This window comes from Macrotis lagotis, chromosome 5 (assembly GCF_037893015.1).
Source record: "Macrotis lagotis isolate mMagLag1 chromosome 5, bilby.v1.9.chrom.fasta, whole genome shotgun sequence".
Taxonomy (NCBI): Eukaryota; Metazoa; Chordata; class Mammalia; order Peramelemorphia; family Peramelidae; genus Macrotis; species Macrotis lagotis.
This window is the reverse complement of record NC_133662.1, coordinates 199,443,090-199,465,699: the sequence shown is the minus strand read 5'-3', so window position 1 is coordinate 199,465,699 and position 22,610 is coordinate 199,443,090. Positions and strand designations below refer to the sequence as shown.

General features: G+C 34.8%; 1 pseudogene; it reads right to left on the bottom strand.

Annotated features, from left to right (window-relative positions):
• The window catches only part of LOC141489442 (armadillo repeat-containing protein 8 pseudogene), a 145,433-nt pseudogene extending 131,866 nt beyond the window's left edge, over positions 1-13,567 (bottom strand).
• Positions 13,568-22,610: the final 9,043 nt, after the last annotated feature.

The window sequence follows — 22,610 nt, the reverse complement described above, 5'->3', positions numbered from 1 at the left end:
CTGAAATTGTATTCCATTTCCTTCTCCAGATCATTTTACAGATAATAAACTGAGGCAAAGAGGTTAAAATGACTTGCCCAGGTTACACAGACTGCAATCTGAGATCAGATTTGAACTAATAAAAATGAATCTTCTTGACTCTAGCCCTGCTGCACTATCTACTGTGCAAACCTACTAGCTTTATGACCTGGCAAAGTCACTTAATTCCCCAGTATCTCCCCATCAGTTCCACTGCAACTGGCAGATTGGATAGTTCTGTATATATTTTTTCTCCCTTTCTTGGTAGGGAAAAGTTGATCTTGAATGAATTCTATTGATTTCATCATTATGAAATATGAAGAGACTTGAGGCAATCAGTCATAGCAAAATACCAGCCTCACCTTTGGAAGGCCCGGTACAAAAGCCTATGAACACTGAGACATAGTCGAAGTATATAGCTTATATACTATGACCCCTATGCATCTACAGAGCCTGGTAAGGAAGGTGGGTAGGATCTGGGGGAAAGTGTAATATAGCACTAATTCTGGAGAGCACTCCTATACAGAACTCAAAGTTTTGTAGGTTGAATTCTCAGGGGGAGAAATCCAGACTTTAAGGTACACACTTGGTCTATACTCCAATAAAGCATTACTGGTACACGTAGTTTAATAATCAGATAGCAGATGCAAAGAATTACTAAAAACATCTGTAACTCAGGGACACATCCTCTCAGAAATATACATTATTAGTGAAAAAGTGGAAACACACAACATAAAATAGTAATAAGACATCTACTTAAAGGAACACTCTAGACAAGTAGTATTTAGCCTTAGAGAGAGTTTGCCTCCTCTTTGGGCTTCATTACCAAGCTACCCTGGAAATCCTGGAAAACCTAAATACGCTAAAAAAAAACTCATCAATAGACAATAAATCATCTTGGGAACTTTCAAACATAGATAGTTAAGACTTTTATAACTCAGAAGAAACCTATAAATCCTTGAAAAAATATGTTAATAGACAGCATATTATTCTTTAAAGCAACTTTGAAAATACACATGATCAAACATTTTGATAATATAAAGGAATTAGCATGCTGATCTATTCCTTTGCTAGGGAATTGAAGAGGTTTGAGGATTCCAGCAGTGAAAATCTAGAGATGGAATTCTTAATTGTGTTGTATGTATGTGTGTGTGATGGACTCCCATAACTCCCAGTTAAACCCAAGAATTCCATGTCAGAAAAATGTGTTGTTGCTTACATTCATAATTAAGGAAATGGTAACAAATAGAAATTAATTAAAATAACTGTCATCTGACCAACATGATAAAAAACTAAATTTTTACCATAGTCCCTACTACCTCTTAAACTATCCATCCCTAAAAAAGAAATTCTTTGCCAGAGGTAAAAAATATAATTGCAACAGTTGTCCTAAGTCAAGACCCCTGTCAGCATATCTTTCCCTTTCCCTTACTTCCATTTGATGGAAACAAACAGCAGAACTTGGATTGGTCAACTCTCCCTCTTTCCCATAGGAGGTGAAAGTTTAATATAGGAAAGCAGTAATGTTCTCTGACTGAGGCTACTGTGAGTTGATATTTAGCAATATTGAGCATGAAAACTAGGGAGCAGAGGAAATGAATAGGGTGTTAGCTTGCATATAGAACTCTAGGAGGTCTGAAGGGAAGGGGATGAACATTCTTCACTTTTTTTGTCCAAAGAAGTTCCTTGGAATTAGGGATGATGGCCAAAAGTGATTTTTTTTGTGGGAAAAGACTGAAATAACTTTAAGGTTCAACCTTCAAGGAAAAGGAATGAGAAAATGAGCAATAGGAAACACAAGGGAAAAAGAAAGATTACTAATTGTCTCAGGAGGAAAAAACAAAGATCTTGGGCACAAGCAAATAAATCATCAGGGAACATATTAAACATAAAGATAATTAGTATAGCTAAAGGAAAAGAGGGAATCATTTCAGTTGGTTCCCACCTTCCCCTGAGGGGTGGGAAGGGGGGGGACTTCCATGAAGGGAAAGACAAATTCTAGCATAAAAGATGTGGATGTGGATGTTATAATGAGAATATTTGACAAGGATTGGGGATTTAGAGAAGTCTACCTTTGAGATAGTGCTGGGTCTCTTTAGACACTATTCTGCTTTAGAAAAAAAGATAATCTGGAGGCAATTAACATCTAAAATAATAGGTGGGAAAAGAAACAAAGGGGCAATTTCTTGTTGAATGGGAAAAAAACTGGGAGGTAAAAGTGTATGAACTGCACAATCATGAAAAGGAAAATTCCTACCATGGGGAGACATTGATATCCTCAATTTGCTGTAAGAATTAGTATTTCTAAATGTGAAACATAATAGGAAAAAAAGAAGAATGGGCAGGGGTTAAGATCTAAAAGACAATAAAATTGTTAAGAAGAAGAAACTCAAAATAGGTATTAGAAGCTTTTATTACATGAGCAATATAGTACTAATGAAGGGATAAAGACCAAGATCTAAAGAATATGTCTAAAATAAACAGGAAAGGTAAGATGTAAAAAAGAGAACGAGAGAAAACAATCCTTTATAGAAAAAAAGCAAAGGGGCAGCTAGGTGGCGTAGTGGATAAAGCACTGGCCTTGGAGTCAGGAGTACCTGGGTTCAAATCCGGTCTCAGGCACTTAATAATTACCTAGCTGTGTGGCCTTGGGCAAGCCACTTAACCCCATTTGCCTTGCAAAAAAAAAAAAACCTAAAAAAAAAAGCAAAAAAGAAGCAGAATTAAAATAAAAATTAATAAATACAAGTTAACGGGAAGGAAAGAAAGGGGATTTTTACTTGACTTAACTGAGAGAAAAGAGTGAAAGAATTATGTGAAGTAGATAAAAAGAATAAAAATGGAACAAGAATATAATGTGTATATATGTGCACATATATGAATTCACATATGTATCTGTTCTAGCTGGGAAAGAATTCTTAGGATCCCAATTCTGCTGATAAGTATGTTAACTACTTCTCATAGTTTTGTCTTACCTACTAATTTAATAATAATAATAATAATAACAATAATATTTAGAATTTATATAGTACTTACTATGTATCAGACATTGTGATAATTGCTTGTATAAATATTATTTCAGTTGATTTGTTTTTATTCATTTAAGAATTAAAATTTATCATCCCCATTTTGTGGATGAGAAAATTGAGGCAAAAATGTTAGGTGACTTATCCAAGGTCACACACTAATAACTATCTGAGGTCATATTTGAACTCATGTCTTTGTGATTCTAGGCCTAATAGCTACTGTGTCAACTAGCTGATGATGATGCATCATTGAAGCATTTACCAAAATCATTGATTATAATAAAACAAAAAAATAATCACCAGTATAGAATATAATATTGTGGAAAAACTACTAGCTTTGGAAAAAAGAAAACAGTTGAATTCTGGCTCTTTGAGTTTTTATCCGTCTGAGTTTTAGTAAATCACTTATCTCTTCTATCTCATATATATATCATATATATATATATATATATATATATAGTGAATTGTATTATCATTAAGTTCCCTTCCATATCTTCATTCTCTAGTGCCAAACCCAGATCCCTGAGACATTTCACTGAAAACCTCCTAGCAGGCCAACAATAGCAATAACAACTACAAAAAAAGCCATATATATATATTTATTCTTTACGTCTAATCACTTTGGTCAAATCCAAATTCATCTATATATGTGTTTTATCTCCCAGTCCATATTTCTCCATCTTTTCACAAGAAAAGCAAGGAAGAGTGCATAATAATCTCCTAAAATTGAGGTCATGTAAAATTTTAAGATTTCCATTTAGTAACTTTGTCAAAGAATAAAATACGGTTAGCTTGGTTAGGGCTGTTTTTCCATGAAGCCATGCTTTATTTTTGTGATTTTTCCCTCCTATTAGATACTCCCTAAACATCCATCTCTTCAGTGATTCATTCTAGAATTTTACCAGGAATTGAAGTAAAGTTCATCCATCTATAGTGTGGAGACATCATTTTCTTGATTATTTTTTTGATAAAATTGGAACAGCATCTGCCTTGCTCTAATCTTGTAGGACCATTCGTGTCCTGCACAATCTGTCGAGCATCACTAACGCTAAGTGGCTCAGCAATCACATTTTCTATTTCTTTCAAAATCCTAGAACATTGTTCATATGGTCTTGACTTGAATTAATCAAGGGCAAGTGTTCTCTTCCTATCTCCTGACTTATTGTTTTGTTGCTGTTTTCTTTTGTATTTTTTCAGCCTTTCCATCACAAAGATTATTATCTTTGATAGAGAAAACATAAGAAAACCAAATATTGATAAAGTTTGCAGATAAGAAACAGGGGAAGACAGAGGTTAATTTATCCAGAGCTAGTAAATATCTAAGCTAGGATTTGAGCTCAAATATTTCTGATGCCAAGTGCAGTACTCTATCTACCGTCTATAAGCCAAATGTTCAAAAGGAATAATCAACTTGGCAAAATTATTTTCAATAAATTAATCTGATAAAAGTTTGACATATAAAATATATAGTCAATGAGATATAAATCTATAAATTAAAGGAAATAAAAGAAATATTATCCAATAGATAAAGGGAAAAAAAGATTTGAACTGTTCTCAAGAAAAGAAACTTAAGTGATCCATAGGCATGTAAAAATTCTTCCAAATCAGTTATGATGAAAGAAATGTAAATTAAAACTCTGAACTTTTACCCCACATGCATCAGAAGAAGACAAAAAAGGAAAAGGAAAGTTGCTAGAGGGGCTGTGGGAGGACAGGTACATTAATGATTGAACTGTGAAATGGAATAATCAAGAAACAGTTTTGAACTATATTACAAAAATCGTTAAACAGTATATGTATACCTTTTGACTGAATGATACAACTACTAGACTTAGCCATCAAAGATGCAGAAGACAGAAGTGAAGGGCACATATGTAAAACAATATTTGTACAACTTTTTGTTGTGAGCAATTCCTGGAGGGTTCTCTCAATTGGGAAAAAGGAAGTGATACAGAGAAACTTGTTTTTATGTATTATCACAGAGTTAAGTAATCAGAAGCAAAAGAATGATTTATATAAAAATCTCAATACTTTAAGTGGAAAAAAAAAACTTTGAAAGACTTAAAAACTCCAAAGGCTAGAGATGAAAGCCCAAGGGACAAATTGGAAGTTTAAGACTATATTGTCTTTTGTTTTTTTTTTTTTAATTTGGTGGCTCGCTCAGTTGGTTGGGGAACTAAAGGAAAAACAGTTCTGATGAAATGGTGATCCTCACACATGCCCTCTGCCTTAATTCAGAGGAATGTGTTGGGTTCCTATTTATGCCAATTTACTTCTATTTTTTTCCTTCTTTATGTTGCTAAAGACTACCCCTGATTGATCTCATTATATTTTATAACATGATTTCGGAATGATTTGGGACACCCTGAGAATCACAGAAGGTGTGATGTTTCCTAGAATAGGGCTGACATCACAACTTGCTAGTCCTTTGTTAGGGAGGTTTCTATCTTTAATTGGGATCATAACCATGATGATGTATATAGTCCCCAATTGGACTTCCAGTGGAGGAATTGCTATAAACTTTGTTGTTCAGACATTTACCTTAAGTCTAAGTCTTCATGACCTAATATGTGTTTTTGGTTTTTTTTTTGTATTTTTTGCAAAGAATAGTTCCTTTTTTCTTCTACAATGGATTAAGACAAATAGAAATTAAATGACTTCTCCAGGGTAATACAAATAGATGAATGTCTGAGGCTGCATCTGAATTCATGTTTTCCTGACTCCAGACCCAGCATTCTATCCCCTGAGTCATCTAGTTGAGAAGTAAGGACTGGCAGATATGACTGAAATCATGTGGCCAGATGAGATCAACAAAAAGAATATATATATATATATATATATATACATATATATATATGTATATATATATATATATATGTGTGTGTGTGTGTGTGTGTGTATGCATATATATGTATTTATATACATGTATATATGTATGTATCTACATATATACATAGAGATGTATATATATACATATATACATATATATATTTATATATATATATATATATATGGAGAGAGAGAGAGAGAGAGAGAGAGAGAGAGAGAGAGAGAGAGAGAGAGAAGCAAGTAGAGACTGAAAAAGAATCTTGTTCCAACAGTCTAGTTTAGAGTTCAGGAGAAAGAGATTAAAAGTGGCAATCATTATAAACCCTTGAATTAGTAATTTATCAATCAAATGGATTTATGAGTTTGTTGAGTATCTATGCAATAGTATTTTAGTGAAGTCCAGACCAAAAGTGTAAATAATACAGACTACATTTTAAAGTACAAGGAAACTTTTTTTTCCCTTTAGGGAATCCAACTATTAAACATTCTCCAACATTACCTTTAGATTGTTGATGAATAAAAATAATGATTATCTAGACTTGAAAAAAGAGTAATAACAACATTGGGGGGAACATGAAAGTTAAGGACAGAATAAAACAGTAATAAGGAGATCATTCATTAGTGTGCAAAAGATGAGGAAAGTCAGGGAGATTTCCTGAGGAAATTAGATCATGCAGGATTCCCCAGGTGCACAGTGGAAGCAGGGAAGGGAAGGGAAGGGAAGGGAAGGGAAGGGAAGGGAAGGGAAGGGAAGGGAAGGGAAGGGAAGGGAAGGGAAGGGAAGGGAAGGGAAGGGAAGGGAAGGGAAGGGAAGGGAAGGGAAGGGAAGGGAAGGGAAGGGAAGGGAAGGGAAGGGAAGGGAAGGAAAAAAGGGAAGGGAAGGGAAGGGAAGGGAAGGGAAGGAAGGGAAGGGAAGGGGAAGGGAAGGGAAGGGAAGGGAAGGGAAGGGAAGGGAAGGGAAGGGAAGGGAAGGGAAGGGAAGGGAAGGGAAGGGAAGGAAGGGAAGGGAAGGGAAGGGAAGGGAAGGGAAGGGAAGGGAAGGGAAGGGAAGGGAAGGGAAGGGAAGGGAAGGGAAGGGAAGGGAAGGGAAGGGGAAGGGAAGGGGAAGGGAAGGGAAGGGAAGGGAAGGGAAGGGAAGGGAAGGGAAGGGAAGGGAAGGGAAGGGAAGGGAAGGGAAGGGAAGGGAAGGGAAGGGAAGGGAAGGGGAAGGGAAGGGAAGGGAAGGGAAGGGAAGGGAAGGGAAGGGAAGGGAAGGGAAGGGAAGGGAAGGGAAGGGAAGGGAAGGGAAGGGAAGGGAAGGGAAGGGAAGGGAAGGGAAGGGAAGGGAAGGGAAGGAAGGGAAGGGAAGGGAAGGGAAGGGAAGGGAAGGGAAGGGAAGGGAAGGGAAGGGAAGGGAAGGGAAGGGAAGGGAAGGGAAGGGAAGGGAAGGGAAGGGAAGGGAAGGGAAGGGAAGGGAAGGGAAGGGAAGGGAAGGGAAGGGAAGGGAAGGGAAAAAATAGTATTACCCAACTGAAACTGGACAGAAAAGACAAAGATACTAATGAGTTTTTAATTGAGAAGTAGGGATAAACAGGAGCTCACAAGATTTCCTAAGGGAAGGTTATTAACTGAAAAAAAAGAAAGGAAAACTTGGACATAGGAACATAGAATCTATAGCTAGGAGAGAACTTAAAAATTAATCAAATTTTATGTTATAGATAGGGCATGCTACCAAAAAGTTACATGTAAATCAAATTTATTTGTAAAATCTAATTTTGAAGGGGTTTTATGATAAATTTTCATTTGGCAATTATTCCTAGAACTTTTAACATTTTTTTGCTTTCCAAGGTTCTCTGTCAATTAGTTGATGAATTATCAAATCTTCAGTGTGCCAGAGGACTTACTATTTAAAGGCTAATTGATGTGAAAGCTTCTGTAATATGAATTATACTTCTCTTTTATGAATTCATGGTTTAGTAAAGTGAATTTTCTTAAAATATGGTGTTGCTCTCATTTATCATGCAGGATTATTTTAGTGTCACAGATTTTGTAAAAATATATATGTAATACTGTCCAAATGCAAGGAATAATCATAAAGTGTGTTATTGGAATTGTATTTCATCTCTAATCAAACATAGACAAGTGAAGAGCTCCTTTAACTAACACAAATTTCTTGAGTAAAGTAAGGAATTGATTTTGATATATCTGTATGATATTAGATAAGTCTTTGAACCTCAGTTTGAATTCATAGGTTTCAGTTTCCTCCTCTGATAATGAGAAAATTGAACAAGGTGCCTTCTAACATCCCTTGATATAGGATTCTATAACTATTCACTAAGCAAGTGGCAGAGATAATATCTGTACCCAGAAATTATGATTCCAAATCAAAATATATTTCCACCACACTACCCCATATCATAACAATAAATTGCATATGTAACATATTTTCTAGAGTTGTCTGTATGATGCAAATTGCATGTGTAAACTTGGACTTGAAACCAGCCCATCTTAGTTTTTTGTGTCTTTTTTTTTAATTTATCATTTTAGGTCATATACCTTAACTCCATAGGGAAAAGTTTTAAATGAATCAAATAATCAGAACTGAGCATGAAAAACACTGGTATGCCTACTTGAAAAAAGAAATCCATTGTATCAGAGATTAGATCAAACTCTAAGAAAGCTATATAAAAGTTATAAACTACTTCAACACTGAAAGGAATGATTTTGGGCTCCTCAGAAATCTAAGAATGGAACACATAGGCTAAGGGAAGTCTCATAAAAAATAAATTTTTCCCCAATTTATACTTTCAATGTCTGTCCACAGACACTATATTATAATCTGCACTTTAATTAGCAAAATGTTTTCATCAATAGGGATTTTGATTCAACCATAAAGAATCCATGAGTTCATCAGAAAAAAAATACAATATAAGATTGGGTAGAGAACCCAACCTTAATGCATTAGGAATTTTCCTAATTGAGAACCCAGAGTGATTGAGATTGAATTCAGAACTTTTTTCCAATTAATATTTTATTTTATTTTTCCAATTATATATTATGAAAGCTTTTCAACATTTATCCACATGCATATTCATAAGTTACATAATTTCCTTCCATACTACCTTCCTTCCCCTTCTCCTCAGCAGCAAACACTCAAACATGAACTTTGTATATACATGTACATTTGTGTTTAGCATGTTTACACATTAGGAATTATGATGAAGGGAAAAGAAAATAGGAATGGAATAGGAAGGAAAAACATGCTTTAGTTTACAGTAAACACCCCAGGTGTTCACCTGGACCATTTGTGCCCCACCTGTGGTACAGCATTCTGAGTTTTTATTGGTTTGATCAGCCACAGTTAGAAGAACTGTAATTTGTCTTAAACATAGTGATGACATTTTAGTCTCCTTCGATAATGAAGGACAAGAATCAACTATACCCATATCCTCTATTTTCAAATCTTTAAATAATCTAAGAGAAATATAATTTGTATTAGTTGCAAGTGTTATCTCCCCTTGTAGAGTTGTATATGATCTATTTTTTTCCTTTTTTAATTGATATTTTATTTTTCCAAATACATGTTATGAAAGTTTTTCAACATCCATTCATATGCATATGTAAATTTTTAAGTTATATATTTCCTTCCACCCTCCCTTCCCACCCCCTCCCCTCAGCAGCAAACAGTACGGTTAACATTGTACAAACGTATTTTTGATAAACATGTTTACAGATTAGTCATTTTTCAATATGAGGAATTAGAATTAAGGGAAAGAGATACATAAGAGATAATTTTATAGTGTTCACCAGGTTGTTCAAGGGTTGTTTTGGGTTTGGTATGGTTTGGTTTTGTTTTTCTTCTTCCGGATAGGGCTGACATTGTCCATAGCTGGTCTAATATGATTGTCCTAGTTCTCTGAATTGCTGAGAGCAAACTGCTTCCATCAAGGATGATCATCTCACAATGTTGTTATTAATGTGTATATTGTTCTCTTGGTTTTGCTCCCTTCATTCAGCATCAGATCCTGTAACTCATTCCATGCTTCTCTAGAGTCTATTTATGATTTCTTATAGAACAATAATATTCCATAGTATTCATATATTATAACTTGTTTAGCTATTCCCCAATTGATGGACATCCCCTCAATTTTCAACTCTTTGCCACTACGAAAAGAGCTGCTATGAATACTTTGGACTACGTGGGACTTTTCCCAACTTTTATGATTTCTTCTGGATATAGGCCTAGAATTGGTATGACTGGGTCAAAAGGAATGAATAGTTTGATTATTCTTTGGGCATAGTTCCATATTGCTCTCCACAATAATGGTTGGATCAGTTCACAACTCCACCAGCAATTCATCAATATCCCAATTCTCCCACAACCTATCCAACATTGATCATTTTTCCTTTTTCTCATCTTGGCCAGTTTGATGGGGGTGATGTAATACCTCACATTTGTTTTGTTTTAATTTTCATTTCTCTAAGCAATAATGATTTGGAGTATTTTCCATATGATTATATATATATATATATATATATATATATGTATATATATATATGTATGTATACATATATATATGTATATGTATATAGCTTTAATTTCTTCTTTTGAAAACTGTCTATTCATGTACTTTGACCATATACCTCTCAGAGAATGACTTGTAACCTTACATATTTGATATAATTACCTATATATTTGAGAAATGAGACTTTTATCAGAACTACTATTTGTGAAGATTATTTCCCAGCTTTCTGCTTTCCTTCTGATTTTAGCAACATTGATTTTAGTGCAAATTATTTTTAACTTAATGTAGTCAAAATCATTCATTTTGCAATTTATAATGCATTTCTTGTTTGGTCATGAATTTGTCCCCTTGTCATTGATCTGATAGATGAGCATTTCTTGATTTATTAACTTATCTATGGTGCCACTCTTTATGTTTAAACCCTGTACCCATTTTGACCTTTCGGTATAGAGTGTGACATGTGGATCTATGCCTAGTTTTTGCCATTTTATTTTTCAGTTCTCCCAACAATTTTTGTCAAATAATGAATTCTTATTCCCAGAAGCTGATGTCTTTGAGTTTGTCAAGCAGTAATCATTTACTGCAGTTTCTTTTGTACCTCTCCTAATTCAGTGGTCCATTACTCTATTTATTAACCAGTACCAGGCAGTTTTGATGACTGCTGTTTTATATAAAGTATAGTTTTTGATCTGGTAGAGCTAGACCACCTTCTTTTAAATGTTTTTCATCAATTCCCTTGCTATTTTTTTTTACCTTTTGTTGATCCAGATGAATTTTGTTATTTTTTCTAGCTTGGTAAAATAGTTATTTGGTAGTTTGATTTGGTATGGCACTGAATAAGTAATTTAATTTGGGTAGAATTGTCACTTCTATTATATTAATTTGACCTAACCATGACCAATTGACATTTTTTCCAGTTATTTAAATCTGACTCTATTTGGGTGAGAAGTGCTTTACAATTGTGTTCCTACAGTTTCTGGGTTTGTCTTGAGAAGTAGATTCCCAAGTATTTAATGTTGCCTGTGTTAATTTAAGTGGAATTTCTCTTTCTATCTCTTGCTCTTGGGTTTTCTTATTCATATTAAAATGCTGATGATTTATGTGGGTTTATTTTATATCCTGCTACTTTGATGAATTTTTTTAATTATTTCAAAGAGTTTTTTAGATGATTTTCTTGAGTTCTGTAAGTTCTTATATCATCTTCAAAGAGTGAAAGCTTTGCCCCCTCATTGCCAATTCCGATTCCTTTTCTTCTCTTATTGCTACAGCTAGCATTGCTAATACTATATTGAATAGTAATGGTGATAATGGGTAGCCTTATTTCACCCCTGATTTTATTGGTATAATATAATGTTTTTGAGTAAAATTTGGGTTTTTTCCCTTTTCCATTTACTTTTTTTGCATCTCTTGAGTCTTGTATACGAGGGTCAAATTCTCTGTTCAGTTCTGGCCTTTTTATCAGGAAATTTTTGAAGACCTCTATTGCATTGTACATTCATCTTTTACCCTGAAAGAATATGCTGAATTTTGCAGGGTAGTAAATTTTTGGTTGTAATCCAAGGTCCTTTGCCCTCTGGAATATATTCCAAGCCCTTGGATCCTTTAATGTGAAAGCTGGTAAATCCTGTGTAATTCTGATTGTGCTTCCTTTGAATTTTTAATTTCTCCTTTTTTGGCTGCTTGCAGTTATTTTTTCCTTCATCTGAGAATTTTGGAATTTGGGAATCATAGTCCTAGGAGTTTTTATCCTAGGGTCTCTTTCTGGAAGTGTTCTGTATATTCTTTCAAGGATTATTTTGTTTTCTTGATGTAGTATATTTGGATATTTTTCCCTAATAATTTCTTGAAAGACATTTTTCAGGATCTTTTTTTTTAATCTAGGCAATTTTGTACAATGGTAATTTGTAAATTATCTCTTCTGAATCTATTTTCTAGGTCATTTGCTTTCCCTAAAAGGTACTTTATATTTTCTTCAATTTTATGGCCTTTTGACTTGGTTTGATGGAATCTTGATGTCTCATAAACTCATTAGTTTCTATTTGTCCAATTCTAATTTTTATGGTTTTATTTTCTTGTTAGCTTTTCTGTTTCCTTTTCCAGTTGGTTAATTTACAAGGCTCTGGTGCTCAAGGGAACCAGGTGATGAAGGTTCACAGCACTCCCACACACAACAGTTTCTAACATATCCCCCTTCTTGTCTTTTGTTGAAACAAAATTATTACATAATGAATGCCACATAAGTTGTAAACAAAAGTTCAAAAATAGTATAAACAAATGTCAATTAAACAATTGTAAAAACCACTGTTCCCAAATTCCTTGAACTACATTTTATCCCCAATTTACAATCAGACAAAGATTACAAAGTTTTTTCTTTTTCCAACAAAAAACCTTTCAAAATAATCAAATTCAAAATCCAAACTAAAAGAAGTACTTTTAACTTTACCTATTTCAGAGTTTAGACACTAACACAAACACAGAAAACAATTCTCTTATATCATATTTACCAAGCTGAGATTGATACCCTGGCCAGTACCAGATCTCAATATAGAAACATTCTCCCACTTCTCCAGGCCATTAGAGATATGTAAAATGCCCTATAGATTTTCAAATACACACATACACACATAACCAATCAAGACCATTCAACAGAAATATAAGTCATAGACACTACTTCATTTGAAAGACAAAATTCAAATTTCCCAATCCCAGAAAAAATCTTCCCCTTTTTTCTCAACTAATTAACCATGAAGCTTACCCATCAATAACCTATTGAAAAACATAGTCATTGCCCAACCCCCTCAATTCCCCAAACCAGGACAAAGGCATGGGGGCATCCCTTTATTTCTAGAATAAGTTTTTGGAGGGGTCTTATATCCTTGTATCAAAGCCTGCATTCCTTCCCTCTGCAGAGGGTGGGAACCTCAGAGAATGAGAGAAAGCATTTGCAATTACTTAAAATGTTGACAGTACAACCTGGAGTTGTTGCACCCTTGAACAGCAGTCAACACCATTACAGAGAGTGAAATTCATCGCTGGTGTCAAGATCCGACTCAGAGTCTGCATCAGGGTCCTTGTCAGTGATGAAAGGTCTCTGCAGCCAGTTGCAGGTCCAGGACCCAGGTCAAGCCCAGAGTACACAGTGTGATCAGGCAAAAAGAAAAGCAAGTAGGTTCTCCGCATCCAGTTCATGGTGCTCAGGCTTGGCCACAGACTGCTGCTAGAGGAAGAAACTTCATCCCCTGGGGCACTGCCTCATAGACTCTGCCTCTGGCTGACTCCTAGAGGTTGAATACCATTTGTCTTTTCACTTTCACTTTAAACCTGCTTGATTAAAACTAGCCCCTAATAACAAATCAACCAATTACTTTCTCCAGAGTCATCTGCTCTGGGATGTCACCTGGTTCTCTTGCTTGTATCTGCTGTGTCCTTATTTCAGACTTCACTCAGATAACTCCACCTCCTTGTCCCTGTACGGGTGCCATATGTTGAGTACCTTTCTGGACTCCCTCAATTTTTCTCCAGGCAAGCATTGAAGGGGCAGGAGACAATGAAGACAAGTTCTGCCTTTGTTCACCAAGGTCTTCAAGGTCTCCGTTTATTGAACCAAATAAAAGTGCTTAAATATCCTTTCCTGTACCTAATCCACTCCCACTCCCATGGCATTTAGTAAAATAAGATGCTGGTGCTCAAGGACACCAGGCGATGAAGGTTCACAGCACTCCCACACACAACAGTCCCTAACATACATACATACACACACACACACACACACACACACACACACACACACACACACACACACGATGCACTCTCTGCCCCATTCCCTAACAAAGAACTCATGACAAAATGACTGAATCTATATGGGGTACTTGTCAAAAAATATTTTTGATATCTATCTACATGGAAACCACTTCAGGAGTTAGCAAATAAATTCTCAGAACCTTCAAGTTTTTAATTTAGTGGTTAAGCATGTCATTAATTAGGGGCAGCTAGGTGGCTCAGTGACCAGAGCACCAGCCCTGGAGTCAGGAGTACCTGAGTTCAAATTTGGCCTGAGACACTTAATAATTACCTAGCTGTGTGATCTTGGGCAAGTCACTTAACCCCATTGCCTTGCAAAAACCTAAAAAAAAAGAATGTCATTAATCAGTAGAGAAGAAGTGGGTGAGTGGGTAGGGAAAGCACTCATTTTGGTAGTGGTACTACATATCCAAGTAGTCTTCATTGGTTCCAAACTCAGTTTAGTAAAATACTGTAAATAAAATCAATGCTCAATAAATATGGAAAGACTAGATGACCTGGAGTCAACTCCTCAATTGTAATTATTTTCTCTAAAAAGGAGAATGCATGCTAAAACTGGGGAAGCCAGAACAAAAATGGTTACTGGAATATATATAACTAACCATGGACCATCAGATCTTTGACTCAAGGTAAGAAATGTAGAAACTATAAGCAATGAACATGAAATACCAATGAAGAGGAAGGAAGACAAAGAAGATTGCTATCAGACATTGAACAAGGTGTAAAAAAGGAGATTTGGGTTCCAGAAAGTTAGAGTAGGACTGTTTACTCCTTCCTTTTTCTTCTCTGTATAATAAAAAATGGCTAACCACTCACTCATAGTTTCCTTTTGCACTCTCCTTTTCAGGATGATCATTCTCTCTCTCTCTCTCTCTCTCTCTCTCTCTCTCTCTCTCTCTCTCTCTCTCTCTCTCTCTCTCTCTTTCTCTCTCTCTCCTTACCCTCTCTGTTTGCTGTTACTCCCAATTGTATTTGAAGGTTAAGTGAGAAAAATCCTTTCTGAGGTCCTTTGGTTAGGATACCAAGATCATGGGATGAGTTGGGTGAGATGCCATTAGAGGTCCTTTTCAATGCCAAGTTCCTAGCTCCTAAGTCTTCGCAATAGCAATTTATCCTGCCCAATTAGCTGAATCTGTCTTTATTACTTACATTATTTTCATATAATGAATTTCCCCTTTAAGGGCATATTTCATGCTGTTTACATCAGGTAACTCTTGCCCCAGGCATCAGAACTGCTATTTACAGCTCTGATTAATTGGAATTTGAAACTTCAAATCAATGAGAAGATGGTAAGTTTCTCCAGCTACTCTCAATGAATCCAAATGAACTACAGACCAGAATATTGTATTAGAGTTTCCTCTTGCCCTCTACAAAAGCTGATTAACTATTCTCAGAAATTCAAGACTCAGAAATATATGAAATACTAAATAAAAAGTCCTGGATGTATGTTAAATGTTTTCACTATACCTAAGCAAGCTTCAGAATTTAACATGGACCCCACCGCGAAACAAGGGGTCCTTGAATAGATTTTAGAGAGTCTGCAAACTAGAACAGGGGAATAAAATTCATATTTATTTTGTCAATAAGCACTTATTAAGCACCCACTGTTTACCAGATACAGTGTTAAAAACTGGGGATACAAATGAAAATAAATAACAGTTCTTCTCCTAAAAGAGTTTCCAGTATGGTTTTTAATAACCTCAAGCTGAAATTTAGCATTTCCTTACACTATACAATGATACTCATTGGCCTTATAAATCATCAAACCCATACTCATCACATTTTTATGAGGAAAAAAAAGTTTCAGCATTCTGTACTTGCTCACAACTCAGAAAACTTGCTAGTACTAGTCCACATTTTCTCTTCTATTCAGCTCTTCAAATATACTTTCCCCTCAAATCCAAAGACTTTGGCTTCCTAGAAGTTGCCAGGTGGGTCATGGGAATAATGTTACTGGATCACTATTCAGTATTGTTTATAGTTTAGTTCTTTAGATGCCAGAGACTGGCTCAGGAGAGTTGAGTTAAATAAAAAAATTAAGGCCATGAACATACTCTGATATCATTATTCTTTATTTAAGTTAATAACTACCCATGAAAGAGAACCTCTCAGTTCTTTTAAGGCTATGAAGAATAAGTTCCTATTTTTGAAGAAACAGATCCAAGCATCGGTCACGAGATAAGTTGGATGCTCAGCACATTTCTCCTCTCTTCTCTGTTCTCTCAGTCAATACCAGTACTAAAAAAAAGTCTAATGTGTAAAGTTAGAAATGGAAGTAAGAGACAACAAAAACTCTTAGCAATAACCGCCCTGATCTCTTGAAAAGGGGAAGTAATAATTCTAACCCTGCTCCTCAAATGTTACTGTTGATATGATGTGTGGAGCCTAAGATGACCTAGGGCCAGCAGCAACAGAAAACATTAGTAACTTATTGGCTCATCACATTCTTTTTTTCTTCTGACTCTGCATTAATAACTCCAACCACAACATTAATTGTCCATTCATAATTCATTCTCTGCCCAATATGTCCTAAAAATCCAGATTATCTGCTATTTTTCCAGCAGATGCCAATGTTAAAAGGTCTTGACTTCTTCAATGTGTGTGTATGTGTGTGTGCTTATAGCTGGGATGATTACCAATTAGAGACAGCTTGGGTCCCCTTTCACTTTCCATATCGTTCCCTCCAATTTCATCCTTTATCTCTTTCAATTCAAACCCTCTCTGAATCTAACAAAACCATCTATGGAACTGATATTTAGCTAATTCTCTACCTCATGGAAAAAAATTGTAAACCCTCTGCTTCCTCTTCTTCCCCTACTTGTGGATGTAACGATTTGAAAGCATACCACACAACTTTTGGCCTATTTCTACTCTACTAGAGACATGGTATCAAGAATTAGGAAACTTCTGTAGATTTATAGAAGTAGTCTCACTTAGAGGAAGAATGTTTCTGAGAATTATCTAATTTGGGAACTTTACAAAATTTACATAATTTTGGAGAATTGTATAATTTTTGACTTCATAAACTGCTTCAATTCCGTCATCTTATGGATCAGGAACTTGAAACCCAGAGAGGTGAAGTCAGTGATGTTTTCATAAATGTTCAATGATTGACTGCCTGAAAGTCAGGACACATTTTTAGTTTTGGTCTACATTGTTAAAATTTTTCTCTATCATTCATTTTAGTCTATAATTGACAGAATAATAAATCAAGGTCTTATTTGTAGATTTTACTGATTTCCAAGGTATCAATGTTCACACTGAAAATTAAACAATCAGCTTTTGGGAGCCTATATGAACTAGCTCTAGCAAAATCCTTGGATAAAGGGATTTGCTCTATGTCATATACTTATATAATGTATTAAGAGTAGAGCTTAATCTAGAACCTGACTCGTTTCAATCGCAGTCCAATGCTTTTCTGTCCACAATACCATTTCAGTTTTTTCCTAATCCTGGATTATACTCTTCATGTATTAAAAAAAGAAAGTAAAAGTAATTAACAATAGATTTTTCTTACTTTATTTACTATATTTCAAAGGTTCATCAATTTTCCTGGTTTAGATACTTTATCCACTGATGTATATGAACATACCTCCTTATACAGAGGTATGTTAATAAATGTTTCAAAACTGGCTCTCCAGAAAGGAAAATAATAAATTCATAATCTTAAATTTAATCTACATTATTAACACTTTAATTCTAAACAATAAATAAAAAATGAACCTCTAATTTGGAGTATTTGTCCATTTCTGATGTTTGTTTCTTTTTATAAAAGTCACCATTTTTAACCAAAAACTTGTCATTTTAAAATGCCCACTATTGTTAGGCATTGCACTAGCTTCTGAGTTTGTAATACAAAGAATGAAATTATCATCAGTTAATTGTACAATGGATAATATGATGGATTTGTAGTCAGAAATGTTAATTCTGCCTTTTTAGGTTTTTGAACCTGTGCAGGTCACTTAATGAATTCCTGTCTCAGTTTCTTCATGTATAAAGCTGTGGGGTTGGACTCAATGTCCTCTTTTGTTGTTTTTGGATCTAATTCTAATTTTAGCTTATGATTTCATCTTTCAATTATCTGACATTCTAAATCCCTACTCAGTGACTAATAAGTTGGTCATGACTCTCCCAAAGTAACTAGACTGGGCCTCAAAAAGGAGACAAAGTCTATCATTAGGCCTGTCAAGTTTCTTAGGAACTGAAAGACTTTGTGTTCAGTTAGTTTGACTTCTGGGAACTTAGGATCACCTCCATTCGATGATGATTTTTCAGAGCAGTTCTTTAGTGAAGGCTGGTCTCTTAGATACAAGATACATTGCTGTGTAAGGGAAGCATGTGTTTTATTTTCAGTACTAATGGAAGAATCCTTAGCAAATAATTGAATGTGCTTTTTATTCCTATTTCCCACTGGAAAATATTTGATTCCAGTTTCACTAACTTTCTCTTCTCATATTTTATTCTGCTGTGATGATGACTCTGGGTTCTACTTTTAAAAATATATTGATATTTTTTTCTTTGATAATCACTTCCTAATAAATAACCTACTTATTGTCCATCAACGTTGTTTTCTCTTAAAATAATAATTAAGCAAAACTGTTTATCATGGCAATTGAGATCAATTGTACATATATCATCTCATTTACCATTTTTAACAAAAAAGAAAGAATAACAGTTATCTGAAAACAACTTAGCTAGCTAGATTTTCCATCTAAGTTTTGATGTTTTCTAATTCTGCCTTCATTTTCCTTATTCTAGTCATGATATATATATATATATATATATATATATATATATATATATATATATAGTTCTTGTCTAATTTTTTCCAACTTTCCTATGTTTCCCTGAATTCCTATTCCTTTTTATACTATGATTTTTTTCAACAACTTTCCTATGTCACAAAGGTAGAAAGTATCAGAGAGAAGATTAAAAATTAAGTTTTCTGAGTTATAATACTTTCTATCCCACCAGGCTACCTCTGAGGGACTTTTTGGTTATATTACCGGTGGTCTTGTGAGTCTCAAATGAAATAATAGATGTAAAATACTTAGCAAACCTTAAAATACTATTTATGTCAGTTATCACTGTTATTGGAGCAACCATATAATGCAGTCAATTAAATGTCTGTCCTAGAGTAAGAAATACCTGAATTCAAATCTGACCTCAGATGCTTACCAGCTATGTGACTCTGGGTGAGTCACTTAACCCTGTTTACCTTAGTTTCTCATCTCTAAAATGAGCTGAAGTTAATGACAAACAACTCTAATATCTTTGCCAAAAAACCCTAAATGAGATCATGATGGGATGTACATGATTGAAACAACCAAATAACAACACCAGAATTGTTATTAGCCTAGTCTTCAGCCCTCCTGTCTTGATGATGCCAGGCCCCTGACTCTTCTATTACTCCTGCCAAACTCAAGCAAGGTTTATAGAGAAATACAAGAATGTATTGATAAATGTTTGACAACTACACTCTACAGAAAAAAAAATTCCCTGCACATATACTTTTAAGTTGTATTAATATTATTGATGGTAGTAAAAGTATTATTAATGCTTTCTTATTATGATGAAAATAATAAATCAAACTTATTTGTTATACTTATCAATTTGTGATATCTAACTACCCATTCTGAGAATTTAAGAAGGGCTTTTAATAGTTATTGCAAGGAGATTAGAGGGCATATCCCAGGTAGCGGGATTGCAGCAGTCAAGTTTCCTATAACTCTTATCATCTTGGCCAATAGGAGGTAGCTTTGAGTCCACTTATGTTATGGCAGCAAAATTCAAACTTGGGCATGTCATGCCAGCCTAGAAAGGCTTTGAGAATAGGTTGTTTTTTTCCTGTTCTGAGAAAACCAAGCTTAGCCCAAAGAGGTTTAATATTATCAGATAATTGACGACAAGTTAATACAATTTTCTGTCATTGTAGTAACTCACCACAGTGAGTTAGTATCAGAGGTGATTTTCTATAGAAGGTGGAAGAAAAAGTCACATCCCAGGTACAAATGCAGATCTTTGAACTATTTACAGATTAGAAAACTATATTTTATAATGTTTTTAAATCTTACTGTAAAATAACTTGAAATATACAGTTATAATAAATCTATTGTATTAAAAATTCACTATGATAAATACTTTCAATCAGCATTTTTAATTTTCCTTTTTTTCTAATTGAAAATAGGACTGATTATTACCAATTGTTAGTGTCCATTCATTCAAAAATCCCTTGAGACTAATTTTCTTTTTTATTTATTATTTAAAATTTTCTTTCATGTTACACTAAGATGCATTCTAGAAAATGTGGCAGGAGATCAGTTAATAGCTTTGGCACAACCTCAGTTGTTTGGCTATAACACATATCAAAAGGACTATTTTCATAAAGCATTTCAAGTGCCTTTTGTTTTATAGTAAGTGAGGGGTGGGGAGTATTTATTTGGTTGGGGAAAAGGTGAAAAGAATTAGAGTTGATCACTTGTTCCTGAGACAGAGATCATTGGGTTTGTCCATCAACTCTAGGATTGAGTCCAATTCTCCATGGAGTTTATGGTTTCAATTCAGGATGCACTTTTCTTTCCCTTCTTAAATTGTCTCTTAAAACTTTGCTTTCAATTGGGTTACTGTGCACTATTTTAGGACTGTGCTTGTTCCATGGTTCTAAGAGAGAAACTTTGCTACTAGAGTTAATTAAAAAAAAAAGAGTTCTCGTGTCTAAACAAAAAGTGAGAGTTGCAGGTCCCCAAAAGACCATTACATTCTCTTTGTTCCACTTTCTCCTGCTCTCATCACTTTTCTCCTCCAATCCACTCATCCACTTTTCAATTTGATTTGACAAATATTTTATAAGTCTCTGCTTTAATCAAGGAACTGAGATAAATGCTGCAGATACAGAATTTTTTGCAAGGTATGGGCTTTGCCAGGTTGATAGAAATGCCAACAAAGATCACTGCACTTTGACAATCATTTTTTCTGAATTCCTGATACCTTTTTTTGAGACTTAGCAGAGCTTAATTATGGGAATATCACTGTGAGTGAATTGGAAAAACAAATAGTAAGGATTGTGAGGGTTTATTCCTGGCTTCAAAAGTATTCAGTGCTGCTGGTTTGGGAGGCAGACTTCCTAGATCTTGAAGTGAGGAAGAGGTGAATAGAATTCTCTCACCTTGGAGCAAAGGCTGAAACCTTTCCATGAAAAGGTAAGTGCAAGTCAAAAATCTTACAGCAGTCTGAGCAGCCCAGTCATGTGATATCCAGGGCAGGATGTGTAACAAAAGAGTAGAAAATATAACCATCACTGTAAAAGAACAAAAAAATCTTTTGGTTGAGAAAGTAACAGCTACTTTAGCATAGTTGTGATAAAAACAGACTTGAGACACTGTAAGAATGTGAGAGATTGGACATTTTTATCCAGGGAGAGCTACAGATTTTTTGATTGCTTGATTATTTCCTCTTACTTTACTGTTTTATTCCTTCTAAAAAGTTATTTATGGGGTGGCTAGGTGATGCAGTGGATAGGGCACTGGCCTTGGAGTCAGGAGTACCTGAGTTCAAATGTGACCTCAGACATTTAATAATTACCTAGCTATGTGGCCTTGGGCAAGCCACGTAGCCCCATTTGCCCTGCAAAAAAACTAAAAAAATCCCACAAAAACACGCACACATTATACATTATAAAATGTTATTTATTTGATTTATAATATCTGGTATGTAAATAGAGTGGACATTGAACAAAGATTTCAGTCATACTTTATGTCTCCTTAGAAAACAGTTTATTCCAGACATTCCAAAGTGAGGAGAATGCATGTGAAAAATATACAGAATAGCCTATGATCTTAAGGAGTTTAGAAATTAAAATACTAAGAATATAGTAATATGAGGTGGCTAGGTGGTGCAGGGAATAGAGCACCAGCCCTGGAGTCAGGAGTACCTGAATTCAGATCTGGCCTCAGACACTTAATAATTGCCTAGCTGTGTGGCCTTGGGCAAGCCACTTATCCCATTGCCTTGCAAAAAAAAAACCCCAAAAAAACAAAGAATAGAGAAATATATGGAAATAGCTCTGATATAAAAGGGAATGCACAATAGAACATATTAGGGAAAATATGAAAAATAGTTCAGGCTTTCTTTGCCACTTATCTGGACCTAATTTGTTTTCCAGTTTTCAACTTCTCAAATATACATTTCAAACAGAGACAAAAAATCATCTTTCTATACACAGGTCTTATACATTTTATTTTTTTTATACTCAAATCTTTGAGCAACCCCTCTTAAAGACCTCAACACAATAACTTCAACTACCTTGATAACCTAATTTCACATTACTTTCCTTCATTTATTTTAAGTTTAAGCCAAACTAGATCACAATTGACTGAAATAAATAAGCTGTCTCCAGATACTACATACTACATATTCACTTAGTTGTTCCCCA